Source organism: Mustela erminea, chromosome 6, assembly GCF_009829155.1.
Source record: "Mustela erminea isolate mMusErm1 chromosome 6, mMusErm1.Pri, whole genome shotgun sequence".
Classification (NCBI taxonomy): Eukaryota; Metazoa; Chordata; class Mammalia; order Carnivora; family Mustelidae; genus Mustela; species Mustela erminea.
In genome coordinates, this window is record NC_045619.1 from 18,679,595 (window position 1) to 18,706,060 (window position 26,466).

The following is a 26,466-nucleotide window of genomic DNA, read 5'->3' on the forward strand; positions in this document are numbered from 1 at the left end:
GTAGTGAGTCTCTAGATCATTGAAGAAGTCTAGAAGAGACTCCTGGCTTCATGCAAGTTGTGTGTAAAGGCCTGGCTTAGTCTACCCACTTCAGTTGTACTTAAAATCACAGTAGCCTCCTCTGGTTTTAGGCTGTAGTCAGTGGAAAACCAAGGGTCTGTGCTTACAGACTGTGAACCATGGTTTATACCCTTGTATTCCGAGAAGTTCAACCTTCCCACAGCTCAGCTAACTTTGGACATAAATGTCCCCAAATCAGCAAATAAATACTGTATTTTGGCCAAGGCAACAGCAGCTGCTTCTGAGAATATAAGGGGGTAAAGAAGGAACACAGAATGCTTTGCTGAATTCTCTTTCTACAGGAAATGGGAATAAAAAACAAATTGAAACTGGCAATTCTGGGGTTTTATGGTTAATAACCCCTAACAAAAGATATATACATCCTCTGCTTATGTAAAGTAATATGGACAATTCAGTTCTTTTTTAAAAAATATTTTATTTATTTATTTGAGAGAAAGAGACAGAGAGCACGAGAGAGAGAGCAAGCACAAGCAGGAAGAAAAGGCAGAGGGAGAGGGATGGGGAAACAAGCAGATATCCCACTGAGTGAGGAACACAACTCAGGGTTTGATCCCAGGATCCTGGGATCCTAGGATCCTGCACTGAAGGCAGACACTTAACCAATTGAGCCACCCAGGCAACCTACATAGAATTGAGTTCTTGATCTAGATAACGTCAGACAATTTTTTTTTAACACAGTCACCTAAAATATTTGGATAATCGAGGGGAAAACCTCATTTACCATTTGAATTATCTGAAACTCTCCACTTCACTACATTGCATAGTCAGAGATCTGAATTACATTTATCCAAGAAATACTGCTTTGAGAAGAAAGCTTGACACTTGAGGGGAAGAATGGGCCTCCCTGAAGCAGTCCAGGAGTTTGTTTTTTTTTTTTTAAACAGCTTTATAAAAATCAACAGGAAAGGAAAGGGTGATATGAAATGCTTTTTAACTTTACTGTCATTCCTGAGTATGTACAGATCCACCCATATTCATTAGGTAAAAACATGCTCCTTTAAAATACTGTTTTTCTGAAAATAAATAAATCAATTTAATATAAATAAATAAATAATAAAATAAAAAAATAAAGCTACTGTTACCAGGTGCCTGGCTGGCTCAGTTGGAAGAGCCGGTGACTCCTGATCTTGGGGGACGTGAGTTTAATCCCCATGTTGGGTGCAGAGATTATTTAAACAGTTATTTATTTAAATTTATTATTTAAAAAGCCCTGTTTCTCAGAGTTATGGGTTATTCATCCATCCCAACATATAATGAAAGTTCCAAAGCATCAGAAAAATCCATTATCTATAGTTGTCCAGGCACCAGGAAAGTATCATGATGGTCCAAATTGTATCTCTTCTATATATAAACTGCCTCAGTAATATACTCACTCACTCTTACACAGACATACACAAGAGACAATGCTGTTACAATTCTTTGGAAGCTTATTAAGGATTACACTAACTTTTTGTCATTTAGAGTGTACAGGGAAGATCAGACACTCAGTAGCATCATAGTTTCCTTTGCACAAATATCATATCAAAACCATATTGAGATACTACCTTACACCAGTTAGAATGACAAAAATTAACAAGGCAAAAAACAACAAATGCTGGAGAGGATGTGGAGAAAGGGCAACCCTCTTACAGTCTTGGTGGGAATGCAAGTTGGTATAGCCACTTTGGAAAACACTATAGAGATTCCTCAAAAAAAAAAAAAATTAAAAATAGAGCTACCCTATGACTCAGCAACTGCACTACTGGGTATTTACCCCAAAGATACAGATGTAGTGAAAGGAATGACCATATGTACCCCAATGTTCATAACAGCAATGTCCACAATTGTGGAAAGAGCCAAGATACCCTTCAACAGATGAATGGATAAAGAAGATATGGTCCATATATACAATGAAGTATTATGCCTCCATCAGAAAGGATGAATACCCAACTTTTGTATCAACATGGATGGAACTGGAGGAGATTATGCTGAGTGAAATAAGTCAAGCAGAGACAGTCAATTATCATGTGGTTTCACTTACTTGTGGAGCATAAGGAATAACACAGAGGACATTGGGAGATGGAGAGGAGAAGTGAGTTGGGGGAAATCGGAGGGGGAGATGAACCATGAGAGACTGTGGACTCTCAGAAACAAACTGAGGGTTTTGGAGGGTAAAGGGGTGGGGGATTTGGTGAGCCTGGTGGTGGGTATTATGGAGGACGTGTATTGCATGGAGCAGTGGGTGAGGTGCATAAACAATGAATAGCTCATTATGGAAAGATGCAGAGCTCAGAGCTGAACTTCTAAGAAGTGAGTTCAGGGACCCTCTCTGTTCTAAAGAGCTGATTCATATTTTCTATCTGTCAGTTTTGGCATATTTAACTATGAGAGTGTAAGCTCTGAAATCCCAAAAGAGGCCCAAATGATCACCAAGCTAATCGACAAAGCAGAGCCTGCTTTGTTACATATAAGGGGATACATTCCAGGGAATTTTGCAAAACCTGAATATATGGAGTAAGCAGCTCTGGTGATTTTGAAGAGGCCAAGGGAAATAACTGCGTCTTTATTTGGGGTTATATAAAATGATACCATGTCAAAGACATAAATCACTGGGGGGAAACATTTCAAACCCAAGGTAAACCATAGCTAACGGTTCTCTGGACAACTTGCTCTCCAGGAGATCTGGATTTACCGAAGTTCAAATGAAGACCATGGCCAGAGGCAGAACCTGAAATAGAACCCTTAATTCTCAATGTGCAGGCTATGGCTCCAAAGTCATGTTGAGGATTACAAACAAGGCTAAAACCAGCATTACAACAAAAATCTGTAAGCCCTGAGTAAAATGAAACAAGTTCACTGATATCAAATCCCATTTTGGGACATTGGTTATAGGATTTAATTAGTGGACAGTACAAGAACAAGATTATATTATGTGTGTGGCATGTGTGACACCTTCTGAGGTGTCTCTTAGGGGAATTACTGAAAAATAATTGGCAAGCCCACCTATGGGTATGGTGGAGACCATAACTTAAGATAGTCTTCAGGAGGAACCTCCACACTGTTTTCCAAAATTGTTGCACCAATTTGCATTCCCACCAACAATGTAAGAGGGTTCCCCTTTATCCAAAATTTCTCCAACATTTGTTGTTTCTTGCCTTGTCAATTTTTGCCATTCTAACTGCTGTAAGGTATTTCAATGTGGTTTTGATTTGAATTTCCCTGATGGCTAATGATGATGAACACTTTTTCATGTGTCTGTTAGCTATTTGTATGTCTCCTTTGGAGAAGTGTCTGCTCATGTTTTCTGCCCACTTTTTTACTTGATTATCTGTTTTTTGGGTGTTGAGCTTGAGAAGTTCTTTATAGATCTTGGATATCAGCCCTTTGTATGTAGTGTCATTTGCAAATATCTTCTCCCATTCTGTGGGTTGCCTCTTTGTTTTGTTGACTGTTTTCTTTACTGTGCAGAAGCTTTTGATCTTGATGAAGTCTCAAAAGTTCATTTTCACTTTTGTTTCCCTTGTCTTTAGAGATGTGTCTTGAAAGAAGTTGCTGTGGCTGATGTTGAAGAGATTACAGCCTACATTCTCCTCTAGGATTTTGATGGATTCACATTGAGGTCTCACATTGAGGTCATTCATCCATTTAGAGTTTATCTTAGTGTATGGTGTAAGATAATGGTTAAGTTTCATTCTTCTGTATATAGCTGTCCAATTTTCCCAGCACCACTTATTGAAAAGACTGTCTTATTTCCATTGAATATTTTCTTCTGCTTTGTTGAAGATTATTTGACCATAAAGTTGAGAGTCCATTTATGGGCTCTCTACTCTGTTCCATTGGTCTATGTCTGTTTTTGTGCCAGTAACTTGCTGGCACATGATGCCAGTACCATGCTGGCAACGTGATGCCCCCAGCTTTGTTTTTCTTTTTCAACATTTTCTTGGTAACTTGGGGTCATTTCTGGTTCCACACAAATTTTAGGATTGTCTGTTCAAGCATTTTAAAATAATGCTTTTGATAATTAAAAATAGAGTTACCCGGGGTGCCTGGGTGGCTCAGTGGGTTAAAACCTCTGCCTTCGGCTCGGGTCATGATCCCAGGGTCCTGGGATCCAGCCCCACATCGGGCTCTCTGCTCAGCAGGGAGCCTGCTTTCCCCTCTCTCTGCCTGCCTCTCTGCCTACTTGTGGTCTCTGTCAAATAAATAAAATTTTAAAAATAAAATAGAATTACCCTATGACCTAGCAATTGCACTACTGGGTATTTACTCCAAAGATACATAGGTAGTGAAAAGAAGGGCCACATGCACCCCAAAGTTCATAGCAACAATGTTCACAATAGCCAAACTGTGGAAAGAGCCAAGTTGCCCCTCAAGAGACAAATGGATAAAGAAGATGTGGTCCATATAGACAATGAAATATTACTCAGCCATCAGAAAGGATGACTACCCAAATTTTGCATCAACTTGGATGGGACTGGAGGAGATTATGCTAAGTGAAATAAGTCAAACAGAGAAAATCAAATTTCACTTATTTGCAGAACATAAGCAATAATGTGGAGGAGATTAGGAGAAGAGAAAAACGAAGGGGGAGAAATTGAGGTGGGAGATGAACCATGAGAGACTATGGACTCCAGAAAAAAAAAAAGGGAGAGTTTTAGAAGGGAGGGGAGTCGGGAGATGGGTGAGCCTGGTAATGGGTATTAAAGAGGGCACTGATTGCATGGACCACTGGGTGTTACATGCAAATGATGAATCGGGACACTACATCAAAAACTAATGATGTACTGTTTGGTGACTAACACAACACAACTAAAAAAAAAAAAAAAATGATACTCTTCAGGGAACTTAAGCCTGGAAGATCCTAGTGCTCTTTGTTATAAAGCATGAACACTGAACAAAATAAATGAAAATGGATTTCTGAGTAACTGAGAGGAAATTGGATTTAATGCTGTGACCAGATATCTAACAGATATTGCCTAAAGTAGAAATAACAAATGATACTGAAAAATACATTTTCTAAAAGGATCTTACAAAATCTTTTTAAATTTTCCACATCAAATGAAACTTGCTGTCTTGACAGAGCCTATTTCCTTAGGGATGGCGGGAATAGAAAAGACACACAGACAGATTAAATAGGAAGGAGATGAAGGGATACCCTTTTCAGATTGAAGACAACTGATCATTTAAGTTCATACTTAAATACTGAATATCTATAAGACAGGATCTATTCTATCACGCTGGGTTCTAAGAAACTCTGATTTTATGATGAAATAAATTTGTGAAACACTAAATGCTATATACTCATTTTATTTTATTCTTTTAAATATACCCATTTTAATGGCTCACGGTACACATATGCATATTAAACGCACTGTGAAGTGTTGAGTTATGGAGACCTGTTCCACTTTAACAATGTTGAAATGGGCAGAACTGGGATTCAAACCTGGTCTTTTTGAAGCTCGTGCTCTTAATCACTATGTTGTACGGCTCCATTCTAAATGAATATTTTTTTTCTCTTAATTTTGAAATGCTTAAATAATATATAAAAAGAGAAAATAATAAAACAAACACATCTGGGTACCCAGTACAATAAATTAACAAATGCTAGCATTTTATCATGGTTTTTAAATTTTTACATGAAAGAAAAGGAACACGACAGATAAAATAAAAGTCCCCTTTGCTTTCTTTCATCTCCGCCTTCTCTCCTAGAAGCAAATATTATACTGAAATTGCTTTGTAGCGTTATAGTTCACATTTTTCTATTTTATAACAGCATATATGTTCTACATATTAGCTAGATGAATTGTATGTAGCATAAATATATATCTAGATAGACTGTGGTAACTAGATAAATAGTATTATTTCACTTTTTAAAAAGTTACATAAATGCTAGCATGTGATATGTATCATTTTTTCATTAATTAATTTATTTTTTAAAATTAATTTATTTATTTTCAGCATAACAGTATTCATTATTTTTTCACCACACCCAGTGTTCCATGCAATCCGTGCCGTCTATAATACCCACCACCTGGTACCCCAATCTCCCACCCCCCTGCCACTTCAAACCCCTCAGATTGTTTTTCAGAGTCCATAGTCTCTCATGATTCACCTCCCCTTCCAATTTCCCCCAACTCCCTTCTCCTCTCTAACTCCCCATGTCCTCCATGCTATTTGTTATGCTCCACAAATAAGTGAAACCATATGATAAAGATGTCGTGAAAAGAAGGGCCATCCGTACCCCAATGTTTATAGCAGCAATGGCCACGGTCGCCAAACTGTGGAAAGAACCAAGAAGCCCTTCAACGGACGAATGGATAAGGAAGATGTGGTCCATATACACTATGGAGTATTATGCCTCCATCAGAAAGGATGAATACCCAACTTTTGTAGCAACATGGACGGGACTGGAAGAGATTATGCTGATTGAAATAAGTCAAGCAGAGAGAGTCAATTATCATTAATTTATTTTATTTTTAAAGTTCATTTGTTTTTATTTGGTTTTTCATTTTTCTTTTATTATGTGTACAGAGGACCACAGGGGAAGGGAGGGAAAACCGAATGGGAAGAAATCAGAGAGGAAGACAAACCATGAAAGGCTCTGGGTTTCAGGATACATGTATCATTCTAAAATTTTGTTTTTACTCAATATCACATTTTTGAGGGCTAACTTACTGTTTTAACTGTTGTATAACATTTCATCTTACCAAAAAATAGCTTATTTGTTTCTCCTACGGATGAGCATTAAATTGTTTCCAATTTTTAATATTATCAAACAATGCTTCAATAAGCATTCTTTTAAAAAATTACTTACTTGACAGAGATCACAAATAGGCAGAGAGGCAGGCAGAGAGACCGAAGCAGGCTTCCCATAGAGCAGAGAGCCCGATGTGGGGCTCGATCCCAGGACTCTGGGATCATGACCCGAGCCGAAGGCAGAGGCTTTAACCCACTGAGCTACCCAGGCACCCCTCCAGTAAGCATTCTTGTTCACATGTCCTTATGTACCTCTAGAGAGATTCACTAGGGTATATACCTAGATAGAGCTGCTGGGTTAGCACATTTTCAAATTTGAAGGACATTGCCAAATTACTGTCAAAAGACTTTCTTATTCTTACCCCTTTTAGTTCACACTTCTTCCAAAGCATAAGATACCCTGGGAAAAGTAACTGAATTTTGCAAAAAGAGTCAGCAAAGCCCTTGTTCTAAGTTCTAACTATGACCTTAAGACAGTCACTGAAAACTTCTGAGTCTTGTTTCCTCAATTGTGAAATAGGAATGATGATATTGTTCTGACTTTACTCCCTAGGGTTTGGTGAACAAATAAAACTGTGATAGTGAATGAACTTTGTAAACTAGGAAGTACTGCCTCATGTTAATTTTATTAATAATCACATAAACATAAATGTCAGCTTCATTCTTCAAATATCTGATTTCTGCTGTACAATAGGTACCAGATGAAGATCAGCTCCTATTCAAAAGGCTAATTCAAATTAGTCATGATGCTCAGCACTTTACAGGAAACTTCTTGTTATGATTCTAAAACTCACTTGTAAATAGGTTAAAATTCAAACCAGTTTTTCAAAAAGTCATTTATCAAGTGATCTAGATCTAAGTTTCTTATAAATTAAGTGTAAGGGAGCCAATGTATATGGGATACTTGGCTATACATAAGAAAATTTGTGCTAGATAATTTTGTATGTATTATATACTATATTCTCCTTAGTAACCCTGGGATGCTTAATAGATGCATCTTACAAATTGGAAGTTTGAGGTACAGAGAAATTAATTACACTGCCTAATGTCACACAACTAGAAAGCGGTAGAGTCAAGATTTGAATTAGAACTGAGTCTACATGTTCTTTTAGCTGCTCTACATGTATATGTGGTGCTACTTCAACACTGGGCCTATAGGAAAGTGGATGACAGTAAATGGCAAGAAAAGGTGATGGTAGCTCAGAGAATCTGTGTGCCTCTGGCCAGAACCACTTCATCTCCTGCTAACTCATGAACAGTAAATGTGGCAACTCAAGTTATTAGTTATTTTTCCAGCAATGGTCTCACAAAAGCACTGGAGAGAAAAGGAACTATGAAGAGAAACTTATTTCCCTGGGATTGGAAATAGAACTGTTTCCCAATCCTGTCACAGAAGAGTGACCATTCTTGTAATGACTAACATCTGTATAGTTCTCTATAGCTTATAGATGAAGTATCTGTAACATGTAGAAAGATGAAAGGGGATCTTGATGTATGATGGTTGGGACCTTAGAGACTGTTTTCTTTCTTTTTTTTCTTTCCAAATAAAATACACATATATCAGAGTACATGTCTATGCTATACAAATTACTATACCCTGAAGTTACGAGACAACTATTGAAATCCAGCAAGAAACAAGAAAGGTCTCAGGTACACAACCTAACCCTACACCTAAAGGAGCTGGAGAAAGAACAAGAAAGAAACCCTAAGCCCAGCAGGAGAAGAGAAATCATAAAGATCAGAGCAGAAATCAATGAAATAGAAACCAAAAAAACAATAGAACAAATCAACGAAACTAGGAGCTGGTTCTTTGAAAGAATTAATAAAATTGATAAACCCCTGGCCCGACTTATCAAAAAGAAAAGAGAAAGGACCCAAATAAATAAAATCATGAATGAAAGAGGAGAGATCACAACTAACACCAAAGAAATACAAACTATTATAAGAACATACTATGAGCAACTCTACGCCAATAAATTTGACAATCTGGAAGAAATGGATGCATTCCTAGAAACATTTAAACTACCACAACTGAACCAGGAAGAAATAGAAAGCCTGAACAGACCCATAACCAGTAAGGAGATTGAAACAGTCATTAAAAATCTCCAAACAAACAAAAGCCCAGGGCCAGACGGCTTCCCGGGGGAATTCTACCAAACATTTAAAGAAGAACTAATTCCTATTCTCCTGAAACTGTTCCAAAAAATAGAAATGGAAGGAAAACTTCCAAACTCATTTTATGAGGCCAGCATCACCTTGATCCTAAAACCAGACAAGGATCCCACCAAAAAAGAGAGCTATAGACCGATATCCTTGATGAACACAGATGCGAAAATACTCAACAAAATACTAGCCAATAGGATTCAACAGTACATTAAAAAGATTATTCACCACGACCAAGTGGGATTTATTCCAGGGCTGCAAGGTTGGTTCAACATCCGCAAATCAATCAATGTGATACAACACATCAATAAAAGAAAGAACAAGAACCATATGATACTCTCAATAGATGCTGAAAAAGCATTTGACAAAGTACAGCATCCCTTCCTGATCAAAACTCTTCAAAGTGTAGGGATAGAGGGCACATACCTCAATATCATCAAAGCCATCTATGAAAAACCCACCGCAAATATCATTCTCAATGGAGAAAAACTGAAAGCTTTTCCGCTAAGGTCAGGAACACGGCAGGGATGTCCATTATCACCACTGCTATTCAACACAGTACTAGAGGTCCTAGCCTCAGCAATCAGACAACAAAAGGAAATTAAAGGCATCCAAATCGGCAAAGAAGAAGTCAAATTATCACTCTTCGCAGATGATATGATACTATATGTGGAAAACCCAAAAGACTCCACTCCAAAACTGCTAGAACTTATACAGGAATTCAGTAAAGTGTCAGGATATAAAATCAATGCACAGAAATCAGTTGCATTTCTCTACACCAACAGCAAGACAGAAGAAAGAGAAATTAAGGAGTCAATCCCATTTACAATTGCACCCAAAACCATAAGATACCTAGGAATAAACCTAACCAAAGAGACACAGAATCTATACTCAGAAAACTATAAAGTACTCATGAAAGAAATTGAGGAAGGCACAAAGAAATGGAAAAATGTTCCATGCTCCTGGATTGGAAGAATAAATATTGTGAAAATGTCTATGCTACCTAAAGCAATCTACACATTTAATGCAATTCCTATCAAAGTACCATCCATCTTTTTCAAAGAAATGGAACAAATAATGCTAAAATTTATATGGAACCAGAAAAGACCTCGAATAGCCAAAGGGATATTGAAAAAGAAAGCCAACGTTGGTGGCATCACAATTCCGGACTTCAAGCTCTATTACAAAGCTGTCGTCATCAAGACAGCATGGTACTGGCACAAAAACAGACACATAGATCAATGGAACAGAATAGAGAGCCCAGAAATAGACCCTCAACTCTATGGTCAACTAATCTTCGACAAAGCAGGAAAGAATGTCCAATGGCAAAAAGACAGCCTCTTCAATAAATGGTGCTGGGAAAATTGGACAGCCACATGCAGAAAAATGAAATTGGACCATTTCCTTACACCACACACAAAAATAGACTCAAAATGGATGAAGGACCTCAATGTGCGAAAGGAATCCATCAAAATCCTTGAGAAGAACACAGGCAGCAACCTCTTTGACCTCAACCGCAGTAACATCTTCCTAGGAACAACGCAAAAGGCAAGGGAAGCAAGGGCAAAAATGAACTATTGGGATTTCATCAAGATCAAAAGCTTTTGCACAGCAAAGGAAACAGTTAACAAAATCAAAAGACAACTGACAGAATGGGAGAAGATATTTGCAAATGACATATCAGATAAAGGACTAGTGTCCAGAATCTATAAAGAACTTAGCAAACTCAACACCCAAAGAACAAATAATCCAATCAAGAAATGGGCAGAGGACATGAACAGACATTTCTGCAAAGAAGACATCCAGATGGCCAACAGACACATGAAAAAGTGCTCCATATCACTCGGCATCAGGGAAATACAAATCAAAACCACAATGAGATATCACCTCACACCAGTCAGAATGGCTAAAATAAACAAGTCAGGAAATGACAGATGCTGGCGAGGATGCGGAGAAAGGGGAACCCTCCTACACTGTTGGTGGGAATGCAAGCTGGTGCAGCCACTCTGGAAAACAGCATGGAGGTTCCTCAAAATGTTGAAAATAGAACTGCCCTATGACCCAGCAATTGCACTATTGGGTATTTACCCTAAGGATACAAACGTAGTGATCCAAAGGGGCACATGCACCCGAATGTTTATAGCAGCAATGTCCACAATAGCCAAACTATGGAAAGAACCTAGATGTCCATCAACAGATGAATGGATCAAGAAGATGTGGTATATATACACAATGGAATACTATGCAGCCATCAAAAGAAATGAAATCTTGCCATTTGCGACAACATGGATGGAACTAGAGCGTATCATGCTTAGCGAAATAAGTCAAGCAGAGAAAGACAACTATCATATGATCTCCCTGATATGAGGAAGTGGTGATGCAACATGGGGGCTTAAGTGGGTAGGAGAAGAATCAATGAAACAAGATGGGATTGGGAGGGAGACAAAGCATAAGTGACTTTTAATCTCACAAAACAAACTGAGGGTTGCTGGGGGGAGGGGGTTTGGGAGAAGGGGGTGGGATTATGGACATTGGGGAGGGTATGTGCTTTGGTGAGTGCTGTGAAGTGTGTAAACCTGGTGATTCACAGACCTGTACCCCTGGGGATAGAGTATTATGCCTCCATCAGAAAGGATGAATACCCAACTTTTGTAGCAACATGGACGGGACTGGAAGAGATTATGCTGAGTGAAATAAGTCAAGCAGAGAGAGTCAACTATCATATGGTTTCACTTATTTGTGGAGCATAACAAATAGCATGGAGGACAAGTGGAGAAGGGAGTTGGGGGAAATTGGAAGGGGAGGTGAACCATGAGAGACTATGGACTCTGAAAAACAATCTGAGGGTTTTGAAGGGACGGGGGGTGGGAGGTTGGGGTACCAGGTGGTGGGTATTATAGAGGGCACGGATTGCATGGAGCACGGGGTGTGGTGCAAAAATAATGAATACTGTTATGCTGGAAATAAAAATAAATAAAATTAAAAAAAAAAACTAAATACATCCCTTTAAGGGCAAAATGTCCCTTTCTATCAAACTCTATTAGGTTATGATAATTTCAGAATTATTTTCAATAGTTAGCATTTTATTTGAAGCAGAGATAACCAATTAGATCAAATAAGAGGAAGAATGTTCCCATTCATGTTCAAAACAAAAACTGTAATTCACTACCTATAAATAAAATCCACATGTGCATGCATGCATGTATACACACACACACACACACACACACACACACACACACACACACACGCCAAAGAAAGTATACCCCAAGTCTAACATATAAACATAGTCAGGTTTTGATATCATTGTTAAGCTAGCCTTACAAAATATGTTGGCTGGTTTCCCACCTTTTTATATTGTTTGGAACAGTTAGCATTAGATGAGAATAATCTATTCTTTGAAGATTTGCTGGAACTCACCTATGAAGTTATCTGGGTCTGGTGCCTTTTCTTAGGAAATGTCTTTGGCTTCTGTTTCCTTTTTTTTTTTTTTTTTTTAATGTTTATTGGCCTATGTTGTTGAGCTCATTTTTATAATTAATATTTTCCTTAAAACATTCTGCTTATTTATGTTTCAAATTCCTTGGTACAAAATTGTTCTTATCGTTTTCATACTATATTTTAATATTTAAAGCATTTTATGTCTCTATTTTCATTCAGATTCTATTTATTTGTGCTCTTTCTTTTTTAATAGATTTTTCCCAGGGTAGTGTTTATTTTACAAGCATTTTCAAAGAACTAGCTTTTAGTTTTGTTAAGCAACTCTACTTTTGATATTTGTGCATTTTTCTAATTTATTAAATTTTGCCTTTGTCTTCATTTCCTCCCTTCTACTTTCTCTGGGTTTTTCCTAGCTTTCTGGGTGGAAAAAATAGTTTATTTTTAAGCCTTTTGTTTTATAATAAGCCACTTAAGGATATAAATTTCTCTCTATGTACCACATTGGTTAATACCTGATAGATTTTATTTTATTTCTATTCTAAATACTTATTTTCATTAGACTCATGAATTAAATTGATGTGTTTTATTTGTTTTGTTTTAATTTTCTGATATCTGGTCTTTTGGAAAGCTCTACTTTTGTCATAAACTTTTATTTTTATTTTACTGTAGTCCATGAACAAGGCTTATGCAATATCAGCTTTGACAAGTCTTTCCCTGTGGCATAGTATATAATCAACTTTTGCACCTGTTCCGTCTGTTTGACTAAAGGCTGTGTTATTTCTGTTTGTTTAATTCAGAGCCCTTTTCTTGCTTTTAGATCAATCTTATTAAATGTGTAATTCAAACTACTTCATACTTTATTACATATATTTTTACATTTTATGTTTTTCCCTTACCATGTCATTGCTTTATCTCTCTTAAGCAATTGGTTAGATTGAGTACATTTTTGTTCTGTTTTCTCTCTATTGCTTTAATTTATGCACTTTCTTCACCAATTGTTTACCCTTATTTAGCTTTCAAATATATTTTTTTATTAAATATTATAGAATTAATCAGCATTTTCATTTTTATTTTTCCTCATCCCAAATAAGACAAGATGTTCTCTTAGCTACTCTCCTTACCTCTAAAGTCTCATATGTAAGTTTAGTTACAATTTAATAATATTTAAATAGATTTTTTTCATATGAAGTAAGTATGGAGACCATTTTCTTTGTTTACCATTGTTTCTTGTATTATATACTATACCTTTGGATTAATTTATCTTCTTGATAGACTGTATTATTTAGTAGTTCTCCTCTTCTTGATAAGAGAGCCCTGAGTAAAGTTCATCTGGCCTTGCTTGCTTGAAAATATCTTTATTTTATACACATTAGTGAATGAAAGTTTGCTTAGATATCAAATTCCAGATTCAATAGTTTTTTTAAAAACATTTTGAAAGTATTTTCAATTGTTTTCTTGTTTCCACGGTTATTGGTGAAAAATTATTTTAATCTCTTAGTCATTTCTTTGCAGGCTCTTATGGCTGTTAGAAATTGCTTTTCTGTCCTTCATCTTTCTAAAGTCTTATAACACTCTAATGTGTAATTTTTTTCTCTGGTTTGTTACTTGAAAATCCCTTTAAATATTATCTCTCCTCCATTTTAACTAATCTTTTTTTTTTTTTAATCTGTTTTTATGGTACTTCTATTAGGTAAGGGTTGGAAGTTTTGGGTCCAGTTTCCAACTCTCTTAACTTTATTCTTCCTCTTTCCTACCTCTTTATTATTTTGTACTGTGCTTTGAAAAGAATTCCTCAGTTAAGATGTTTGGCTTGTTGGTTTGTTCTTTAGCTCTATCCAGCATGTTATTTATTGTACCTTTTTATTTTATTTTGTACACAGAAGCACCCATGCATATAAATACATACACACATTCTTCCTCCCAGGTCTCTAATAGGAGATATGGCTATAAATGAACATAGATACAGATATATTGATATATCAACCTGTTCCTATTTTATAAGCCCTGTTCGTATCTCAAGATTTCTTCCTTTATCTCTATGAAGATCTTGCTTATCTAAAGTCCTTTTCTGACTGGCTTACTAACTCTATTTCCTAAGCTGAGAGTGTTTCTATTTGTTAGGTTTGCTATTCCCTGTTGAGGTGTATGTTTCTCATAGATTCAGTGATGTTTGGTTGTGGGTTCAACTTCTGCAACAGAATTCTCATCTCTGTGTCCTGGGTTTAAAGTATTTTCCCTATTACTTGTGGCTTTCTATGTTAGGTTCCTGTCTATAGGTGGCTTATTGCAAAAGCAGTTTTAACTTAGTGCTGAGATCTCCATTATCCATTTTCTTCTATAGACTGATTTTTGGGCCAAGAAAAATTATTTTCCTGTTTTTAAATATGGTTCCTATTGGTTTAATATTTAAATATATTTTTATTTCATTTTTCTGGAATTGGGTTCATGATAGTTTTATCTTTATTGTATGTCAAAATAATTATTTATTATACATGATGTTATCCTTGAATTCTGCCTTGAAATTAATATTATAGTCTGTTTATTTATCATTAAATTTTCAACATCTATCACTGCTAATAATTTTGCTTTCAAGCTTTCAAGGTGTGTTATATATGTTCTTTATGAAGAAGCAAATAATTAGATTATTTTAATCTAGTTTGAGACTCTTTTAATAAAACAAAATTGCCCATAAATACTTTTAATTAAAGTTAACATATATGATCTGTAATCTTATATTATTTTATATATATAATTTTAAAGAAATTTTTAAATAATATTTTAAAATAATTTCCTATTGTTAATTCTATAAATTGCTACTTATAATATTTTAAAAAGCATTTTTAACCTATAGTTATTTTTATTAGAAATGAGAAAGTATCTTGCATCCTTTAATTTACTTTATTTCCTTCATTCCATGATCTTTGTTGATACAACCTTGAATTTTAAATCCAAATTATTTATAATATAACAATACTGTTCATTTTATATTTCCAACTTGATATCTATCTATATATATATCTATCTATATCTTGTTTACCACTGTATCCAAAGGATCTAACACTTAACAAGCATGGCTGTATGTGTAGAACAAATTAATTCAATAACATCTTAGTACTTTACCTAAGAAAGAGTAAGATAATTTGGTTAGATATAAAAGTCTTGACTAATAGTTGTGGGACTTTCTCCTTCCTCAAACTTTTGTACCCATAGAATTTATTGTTATTAAGAAGAATAAACCTAGATTTCCCTCCATTATGGCTTTTTCTGCCTGGATTTTCAATGGACTTTTCTTTACCCTTCTAGTCCAGAAACCTTATCTGGATGAACAGAAGTTTAATTACATTTTCACTGATTTTCTCCTGGAATGGGGTAAGCTTTTAAATCTTTAAACATCCCTTAGCTCATCTCAGTTAAAATTGTTTTGTCTTATATCCTTAATTAGTAATTTGATTCTATTTGTGTTTTTTTTTTCTTTGTTTCAGAGGAGTAATTTATTTGGGTTTTGGTTCTCTATTTTTGGCTTCCACATCAGTCATTTTCCTTTTCAAATTTTTAAATTTCTTTGAGATTTTTTTTCTGCATTCTAGGAGAACAACTCAGATTTATCTCTTACACTATTTACTGGGTTTTGTACAGCACTGATTATGTTCTCCACTGCCTCCAGTATAGATTTTTTTTTTTAAAAGAAGAAGTGAACTTATCTTTATTACCAGAAATCATGTCTGTGCATAAAATGCAAGGGAATATACAGAACAGAGTGAAACAAACTACTAGAACAAATTGGTTTAAGAAAGTCAAGTGTACATCTACCACATGATACATCCATTCTACTCCCAGATATAGCCCCAGGGGAAATAAAAGAATAGTCTATAAAAAATCTTTTTTTTTTTTTTTTGCTTTTTATAAATTTATTTTTTATTTTCAGCATAACAGTATTCATTATAAGTTCACCTACCAAGGAGTGCAGTTTCAATACCAAGGAGAACAGCAGAACTCCAGTATAGATTTTAAGGTTACTGTTAAATTGTAGTTTCAACAACTTCTTTAGCTCATTGTTTCTTTTTTCATCTTCTTCTAATCTCATTTTGACTTTTTATCATACTCTGCTTTATTTCACTTTAGCCTATCAATTTTATATTAATTCAATTGCCACCTGTTCTTCCTGAAGGATTTTTTTTTAAATCTCTCTGTATATAGCATGGTTTTAAGCATACCATGGGGGATAACCCAGTAAGTCAGTGCTCTTCAAATTGTGGTGCATAGACAGGTACAAACTGAAAATTGCTTGTTACTGGTCAGTGGTAAGTATTGTTAGTGCAAAAGAGAAGATAAACACTGTCAACTTCTGTATTTGTCTCACTGTTGACTCTTCATAGACTCCAAAGACTTCTCACTGGTTTGAACTACACTTTGAGTAGCATTGCTCTAAATAACCACAGTGTAGCAAGATAGACGGCATCTCTTAGAGCCTTTTCCAATTCTTCCTATTCTTTTTTTTTTCTCTTTCTCTTTAAGCAGTGCTTTTCATATTCTTTTTTTTTTAATTAATTTTTTATTTTTTATAAACATATATTTTTATCCCCAGGGGTACAGGTCTGTGAATTACCAGGTTTACACACTTCACAGCAGTCACCAAAGCACATACCCTCCCCAATGTCCATAATCCCACCCCCTTCTCCAAAACCCCCTCCCCCCAGCAACCCTCAGTTTGTTTTGTGAGATTAAGAGTCACTTATGCTTTGTCTCCCTCCCAATCCCATCTTGTTTCATTGATTCTTCTCCTACCCACTTAAGCCCCCATGTTGCATCACCACTTCCTCATATCAGGGAGATCATATGATAGTTGTCTTTCTCTGCTTGACTTATTTCGCTAAGCATGATACGCTCTAGTTCCATCCATGTTGTCGCAAATGGCAAGATTTTATTTCTTTTGATGGCTGCATAGTATTCCATTGTGTATATATACCACATCTTCTTGATCCATTCATCTGTTGATGGACATCTAGGTTCTTTCCATAGTTTGGCTATTGTGGACATTGCTGCTATAAACATTCGGGTGCATGTGCCCCTTTGGATCACTACGTTTGTATCCTTAGGGTAAATACCCAATAGTGCAATTGCTGGGTCATAGGGCAGTTCTATTTTCAACATTTTGAGGAACCTCCATGCTGTTTTCCAGAGTAGCTGCACCAGCTTGCATTCCCACCAACAGTGTAGGAGGGTTCCCCTTTCTCCGCATCCTCGCCAGCATCTGTCATTTCCTGACTTGTTTATTTTAGCCATTCTGACTGGTGTGAGGTGATATCTCATTGTGGTTTTGATTTGTATTTCCCTGATGCCGAGTGATATGGAGCACTTTTTCATGTGTCTGTTGGCCATCTGGATGTCTTCTTGCCACTAGACCATTATATGAAAGAAGAATAAAATTCTATTTTCTTTGAAAAGAAAGATACCTTATATTATGGAGTATCTTCTTTTACAGAAGCTTTGCCTATACTTTAATACAGTGCAAAAGATCATTTTCAGAAATAGGTCTTTCCTTTGAGTCTTCCTATACTTGTCCCTTTCCCTTATTCTTCAGTATTGTTTACATAATCCCATATGAGTTCTTTCCTTTTTTTCTACCTTTATTCATTCTTAAACATAGAAAAGTGTTTTCAGACAGAGTTTGTCCACAGACAGTATGTGGATTGTATTGGATTTATACTCTGTCATATGATAGAAAAATTTCCTTTTCAGATATGCAACTGTGGATGGAGGGTGATGGTGGTGGTATGGTATACAGAGGTGAGGTTAGGTGAGTATGCTTCATTCCAGTCCAATCCTCAGGTTCTGACACAATTTCACTTAATGTCCTGCTTTCCCTACACTCATCACCTTGTTCTCTGATACTCTGATCTCATAGTATTTATAAATATTTATAAATATTATATATTTTTATATATTATATTTATAAATATCATCCACTGTTTTACAGTTCTTTATTTCAGTATATGCCTCCCTTTGTGTGTGTGTGTACACACACACACACACAGAGGTTTTCATTTTGCCAGGGCCTGTGAACCTATCAGGATTGTGTTACAAGTGAAGAACATGGAAGGAAGCAGAAGTTTAGAGGTTGCTGGTACTAAATCAAATGTCAATGGGGGGCAGTAATCCTAGTTTATTTTCTATCATCTTCACACCAGGACCTAGTGAGTGACTGAATATTAAGGAGAGGGCGAAGAAGTATTTCTAGATAGTTCTCAAGTTTCTAGTTTGAATGGGAAGATGGAGAAGGTGGTATTTATTGAAAGAGGGGCAGATTTGGCTAGGAAAAGACTGATTTGGGTTACATATGATTTACTCTCATAACATCCCAATGGAAATTTCTAGTAGGAAGTTGTCTGTATATTTTGGGGTTATGAACTGAACTGATTCCAAAGTCATTGTCATACAGACAGAAACCATGAGTGTGACCACCGTAGGTAGAGTGAGAGAGAAGAATGCCAAGGAACAGCACTAAGGAAACCATTAAAGAGTCAAGTACAGAAGGAGGAACAAGGAAAATGGGAAAAGATGTAATTAAAGGGGTATAAAAACTATCAAAAGAATATAGTTATGAAAGCCAAAGAAAGAAAATGCTTCAGGAAAGAGGGGATAGCCCGCAGGAACAAATGTCATTGAGAGGTTAAGCTAAATAAGTATTGAAAATCAACTCCCTTGATTCCAGAATTAAGTTGACTATAAGTCTAAATTTTCAGTGTTCTTGTGACTTGTTTCTAAATCCTTTAATTTATATGTATTTTTGTGGGAAATCAAGAAATTCTGCAGCAGAAGCTGTTCTCCAGCTGACTTTCAAAACAGAAGTCTACACTAGTACTGTTTTGTTTTGTTTTGTTTTGTTTTGTTTTTAGTATTCTTGTAATCCCTCTTTTTTGGTCAAGGACTATTTGGTTGTAAATAATAGTATCCCATTCAAATTAGGGTAAGCCAAAAGTGGAATGTTTTTAAAATAATACAAGTGTAATTCATAGTACCCAAAGTCAGGAAGTCTTGTGAGGCCTCATGGGAGACTGGAATGAGGAACTGGAAAGTGGTCAGGAACCAAGATAGCTACTTTCTCTTTGGGTCTCTCCAGACTCTGTGGTTTCTTGTATCTGCTTTTCTTTGTTCATCTTGTTACTTCATTCCTCTCTACAATTCAGGTCTCTATTTCTCTATGAACAGAAAAGAAAAATGGCCTCCATGGTAGTTCTACTTTTCTCCTTCAAAACCCTTTAAGCCTGCAAAGCATTCCTGAGTCCCTATTCTGATTTTCGAGAAGAAAAAACTGAGGAGCCAAGTTTGGATCATGTGCCATCTCTCATCTAATCAACTGGGAACAAGGCAAATCATATATGTGCCTTTCCCCAGTGTGAGAATGGGGAGTAGGAGAGTTGACTCAGAAAAAGGAATAAGCAGGTTGATTAAATTTGTTACTGCATCTTCCTCATCTCACCCAGTTCTCTTTTCTGCTCAACTTATTGTCTTCACATTTCATCTTGGTATATTTTCATTTCAGAATGTTCTCTTCTCATTATTCTCTACTCTTATCATTAAAAAGCCTGTCTATTTGCATCTTACTATTAAACAATTTTCTGTTTCCCATTAAAAATTAATTTTTGAAGATAATTATCTTCATCTTCTAATCCAACACAAAGAAATGTGTTCCTTTTTTCTGCCATAAATTTTCATAGGCATAGAGGATTTCTCTTTTACAGAGTATACTTTCGTACTTCTCAGAGGTTTCTCTTTTCTTCTCCTGAAAGTAGGAGAGAACTGTAATTGAGGTTTGCTAATAATAGTGTATGTGACTTGCACTTGTCCCCATTCATAAAGGTTTGGAAGAGTCCTTCTATCAAAATATCCTGGGGTAGGGTGGGGAGGGGCCACAAATTGATGTGAACAAATTCTTGCCCAAACACTCTCATCTATCAGGCCATCTTCTGCTATTGCTCTAATGGACTTAACTTTTTCACCCTGGTGCCTTTATCCTCTAAACTAATCAAGGCCTGAAAAATCCATAGTCTCCTTCTGCACTCTAAGTTCCAGAAGATCAGAATCCTCAAGATAGTTTACTTTTAGTCTGCCACAGCTTCACACAGAATGTATAGTAGATATTCAATAAAAGTTTGATCTTGACTCTTCCTAAAATGCAAATTTGATTATAGCATTTTCCTGCATGCCTGTAGTGCTTTAGTGTGTCCTTGAATGCAGAGAGAATTCTAGTTTCTCAGTTTGGAATTCCAAGTCCTTAATAAATTGGCTCCAACTTTTCATACTCTTAGGAGAGAAGCTCTAAATATACCCTCATAAGCATCCTAATGCGTCCTTCACAACCTATTTTCAATTCCACTATATACAATTCATTCTCACAATTCCATGTCTGTATTACCTCTATCATTTCCCTGCCTCAGATTTTCCTCCCTTCCTCCTCTCTGCATGGTAAACTTTCATAGCTCCTTCCAGACTCAGGTCCATCATAACCTCCAATATCTGGGGCAAATCCTCTCTTCCCCCACAACACCTGCATCTATGCCTCCATTTATGTACCTAATGCACCTTTTTGGGATCATGTTTTTAGTTTTTATTGGTCTTTTCCTAACTAGACTTGAAGCTATTTGGAAACAAGGATCAAGTATTTCTTATCTTTGGATATCTAGCTTCTAGTTGGAACCAGGTAAGAACTCCATAAATGTTTGATGAACAAATCAATTAGTGTCTAGATATTAAGCTTGAAGATATAAAACTAAAGATACCTAAGTTGATAAAACAACATGAAGTCATTACCTAAATTTTTAAGATATTTTTGTATGTTCAGTCAGCCAACATATAGTATATCATAAATTTCGGATGTAGTATTCAGTGATTCATCGGTTGTGTTCAACACTCAGTGCTCATCACAATGTATTCCCTCCTTAATACCCATCACCCAGCCACCCCATCCCCCCACTCCCATCTCCTCTGAAATCCTCAGTTGGAGAAAAAAAACCTCAGTTTTTCTCCCTCTTTTATTTTTTCCCCTTCATTTCTCTCTCTCTTCCCCTATGGTCCTCCATGCTGTTCCTTATGTTCCACATATGAGGAAACCATAGGATGATTGTCTTTCTCTGCTTGTCTTATTTCACTTGGCATAATATCCTCCAGTTATATCCATGTCAATATAAATGATAGGTATTCATCCTTTCTGATGGCTGAGTAATATTCCATTTTATATATGTTCCACAAACTCATTAGTTAAATATTAATCAATTGACTAGCCAACTGCTCACTGTTACATGATCAACTAACTTTCAAGAAGCTTGAGTAGCTAGAGAGGTTTTGTTTTTTTGTGTTTTTTTGTTTTTGTTTTTAATTAACACACAATATATTATTAGCCCTAGGGGTACAGGTCTGTGAATCTCCAGGTTTACACATTTCACAGCACTCACCAGAGCACGTACCTTCCCCAATGTCCATAACCCCACCACCCTCTCCTTCCTCCCCTCCCCCCAGCAACCCTCTGTTTTGTGAGATTAAGAGTCTCTTATGGTTTGTCTCCCTCCTGATCCCATCTTGTTTCATTTATTCTTTTCCTACCCCCCCAAAACCCCCATGTTGCATCTCCACTTCCTCATATCAGGAAGAGCATATGATAGATGTCTTTCTTCAACTGACTTATTTCCCTAGGCATAATACCTTCTAGTTCCATCCACATCATTGCAAATGGCAAGATTTCATTTCTTTTGATGCCTGCATAGTATTCCATTATATATACATATGTATATATATGCCACATCTTCTTTACCCATTCTTCTGTTGATGGACATCTAGGTCCTTTCCATAGTTTGGCTATTGTGCACATTGCTACCATAAACATTCGGGTTCACATGCCCCTTCGGATCACTACATTTGTATCTTTAGGATAAATACCCAGTAGTGCAATTACTGGGTGATAGGGTACCTCTATTTTCAACCTTTTGAGGAACCTCCATGCTGTTTTCCAGAGTGGCTGCACCAACTTGCATTCCCACCAACAGTATAGGAGGGTTCATTTTTAATCCTAATTTGCAATAACACATCTGGGTCCATGAAATTCATTCAGCTGTTAATTATATACTCAGAGATAGGGATGTAAATAAAATATTTATTTATTGGGAAAGCCCTTGAACCTTCCCTTTGTCAAAATAAAGTGAACTTTGCTAGTAGAGTACTACGTAAACATTAATACCCTATTCATGTCAATGATATTTGTAAGTTTACAAAGTGCTTTCACATCCCATGGAATCCTTAAACTAACCCAATGAGTTAATTAGAGTTTCATAAATTTACTTAACAAATGTGGACACTTCTAAGGCTTAATAGGTAAAATGAAATACCCCAAAACCATTCTCCCAAAAAGTGATGAAAGTAGTGCTCAAATTCACATCCTCAACATTTGTGTTTACATCAAGTGCTCATTTCTTTCTCCTCCTTCCCTTGCCCCTCCTCCTTCTCCTCTTCCTTCTCCTTCTTCTTCTATTCGTTTTCTTATTCTTTTAGGGGCTCATTTCATTTAGCAGAAAAACCTAAGCAACAAGTACATTCAATAACTGGTTCCAAAACAACAACCAAATCAATAACAATTATTTACTTTACAATATTTATGTTATTCAGAAGTGTTCATATTATTTCATTGGTTACAGAAAATAGCCCTGCAAATTAGATTGGACAAATACTGTAGTACTTATTTAGTGGTAAGAAGTCTAAAGTACAGTAAGACTAGGTGACTTTCCCAGGTTATTAAAAAGTTGGTAGGTTACAAGCCAAATTCCTAATTGTTTGTTCTCACCCTTGTTAACCAATATCTTGATATATTTGAAAGGTTACTAGTGACCTTTCTCTAGTAACCACAGTTACTAGAGAGTTACCCCACTCTGAAAAATCAGGAAAGACAAAAATAATTAGCTTAGGGGAAAGTGTTAGTAATGCCCTATGATTCAATTCCTTTTGTACTGATTCCTCAGGAACTAACCAAAATGAATTTCATATCCCTAGTTAGGCTTTATTCAGAGTAGCTTGATGTGTATGTGACACATTTCTCCTTCCTATATCATTAGTCTAGGGTAAATTTAAATAGGCCATCTCTTAGCAGATTTGTTTTAATTTTTTATTCAAATTCAAATTAATTAACATATAATGTATTATTAGTCTCAGGGGTAGAATTTAGTGGTTTCATCACTTGCATATAACATTCAGTGCTCAGTCCATCAGGTACCCTCCTTAATGTCCATCACCCAATTACCCCACCTCCCACCCACCTCCCCTCCAGCAACCCTCAGTTTGTTTCCTATAGTTAAAAGTTTTTATGTTTTAACCTCCCTCACTGTTTTCATCTTATTTTTCCTTCCCTTCCCCTGTGTTCATCTGTTTTGTTTCTTAAATTCCACATATGAATAAAATCATATGGTGTTTGTCTTTCTCTGACTGACATTTCGCTTAGCATAATACCATCTAACTCCATCCACATCATTGCAAATGGCAAGATTTCATTCTTTTTTATTTGTTTTGTTTTGTTTTTGTTTGTTTCAATTTAGTTTCTTGACCTCAAAAAAATTTATTTTATTTTATTGTTCCAAAATTCATTGTTTATGCACCACACCCAGTGCTCCATGCAATATGTGCCCTCCATAATACCCACCATCAGGCTCGCCTCATCTCCCAACCCCCTTCCAACACCCTCAGTTTTTTTCTCAGAGTCCACAGTCTTTCATGGTTTGTCTCCCCCTATGATTTCCCCCAACTCACTCACTTCTTCTCTCCATCTCTCAATGTCCTCTGTGCTCCACAAGTAAGTAAAACCATATGATAATTGGCTCTCTCTGCTTGACTTATTTCACTCAGCATAATTTCCTTCAGTCCTGTCCATGTTGATACAAAAGTTGGGTATTCATCTTTTCTGATGGAGGCATAATACTCAATTGTATATATGGACCATATCTTCTTTATCCATTCATATGTTGAAGGGCATCTTGGTTCTTTCCACAGTTTGGTGACTGTGGTCATTGCTGCTATGAACTTTGGGGTATAAATGGCCCTTCTTTTCACTACATCTGTATCTTTGAGGTAAATACCCTACTACTGGGTATTTAACCCAAATTGCAGGATCATAGGGAAGCTCTATTTTTAATTTCTTAAGGAATCTCCACACCATTTTCCAAAGTGGTTGTACCAACTTGCATTCCCACCAACAGTGTAAGAGGGTTCCCCTTTCTCCACATCCTCTCCGATACTTCTTGTTTACTATCTTGTTGATTTTGGCCATTCTAACTGGTCTAAGGTAGTATCTCAATGTGGTTTTGATTTGAATCTCCCTGATGGCTAATGATGATGAACATTTTTTCATGTTTCTGTTAGCCATTTGTATGTCTTCTTTGAAGAAGTGTCTGTTCATGTTTTCTGCCCATTTTTTGACATGATTATCTGTTTCATGTGTGTTGAGTTTGAGGAGTTCTTTATAGATCTTGGATATCAGCCCTTTGTCTGTAGTGTCATTTGCAAATGTCTTCTTCCATTCCATGGGTTGCCTCTTTGTTTTATTGACTGTTTCCTTTGCTATGCAGAAGCTTTTGATCTTGATGATGTCCCAAAAGTTTATTTTGCTTTTGTTTCCTTTGCTTTTGGAGACATATCTTGAAAGAGGCTGCTGTGGCCGATGTTGAAGAGGCCACATGTGGCCGATGCATTCTTTTTGATGGCTCAGTAATACTCCATTGTATATATATTTTGAATTGCATAAATCCATACATTTTCCTCAATTGAACTTGAAACCCTGGATTGGATATTTCTTCCCTGCTACCTGAGTTCTAATTTACATGTTCATTTCTGTAATTACACACACAAACCATTATTGAATATGCACATGGCTGCATAATCAGCCCTTATACACACAGACTTTATTTATACACACATACAACATGCACATACACACAAACACACACACACACACCTTTTGATTTTACACTACCTAGAAAGACACATATGGACACATAGGACATACACATATCCCTTTGGATAATGTCTCCTAGTGCTCATGCCCTACCCCACATCCATGTAACTAAATGCACTTATACACATGCAGTCACACACAAATGCCAAGTTTCAAGAGTCAAATCAACTTTCAGGCCCTAAATGTGCCTGGTAAATTCTTTGGACTTCGCCCTAGGGACTGAGACTGTTGCTTGAGCAAAAGAGGGAGGATTTGCAAAGTAGGGAGAAGAATGTAGTACAATCAGAATGTAAAATGGGAGATTTCCCTATTAATAAAACAAAAGACTTTTTATTTTGTAGTCCCAATCTAAGGCACTTATCTACAAATATCTTCCTGACTACAATGTCACAACACTTTGGAAAACTTCCCCAATGAGCTTACCTTGGACATCCTGAAGCATGTCCTTCTTTCACTGTCAGAAAGTCCACATGGAGTACAGGAAAAGCAATTGAGTCCTGGAGACAGAGACCTAAGTTTGAAACCCATATCTGCTTCATAAGTTCTCTGAATATCAGTTTTCTCATGTGTAAAAAGATGATAATACTCACTACTTAGTGTTGTGGTGACAATTAAGTGTGCCAACATATGTAAAGTACCCATCACATTCTATGAGACAAAGTAGGCTTTCAATTAATGATAGGTTAAATGTTGTGTTATACTCTAAACACATGAGATGTTGCACAAAGCCAAATTGTCTAAAGAGTAGATGTGAGATGCTTTTACAGAGAAATAGCACTTCAGCTGAATTCATTGCAACATCAACAAAATTTGGAGGGGAAAAACAAAATTTGGGCTTTTGATAAAAATTGGGCAAGTATTTAGGAATTCTTTGGATGAGACTTTGATTTCCAAATAGCTATATTCTTTTTTATAAGATTTTATTTATTTATTTGACAGAGAGAGAAGTCACAAGTAGACAGAGAGGCAGAGAAAGAGAGGGGCAAGCAGGTTCCCCGCTGAGCAGAGAGAGCCTGATGTGGGCCTTGATCCCAGGACCCTAGATCATGACCTGAGCT

The 26,466-nt window shown here is 36.3% G+C and overlaps 1 long non-coding RNA gene across 1 annotated transcript in view; it reads right to left on the reverse strand.

The window, feature by feature from the left end:
* Window positions 1–26,466, reverse strand: part of LOC116592931 — a 76,610-nt gene that overhangs the window by 44,374 nt on the left and 5,770 nt on the right. Inside the window, exon 3 of the long non-coding RNA XR_004286659.1 lies at window positions 25,832–25,905. This is a non-coding gene — a long non-coding RNA (uncharacterized LOC116592931). The remainder of the gene's footprint in view (window positions 1–25,831; window positions 25,906–26,466) is intronic.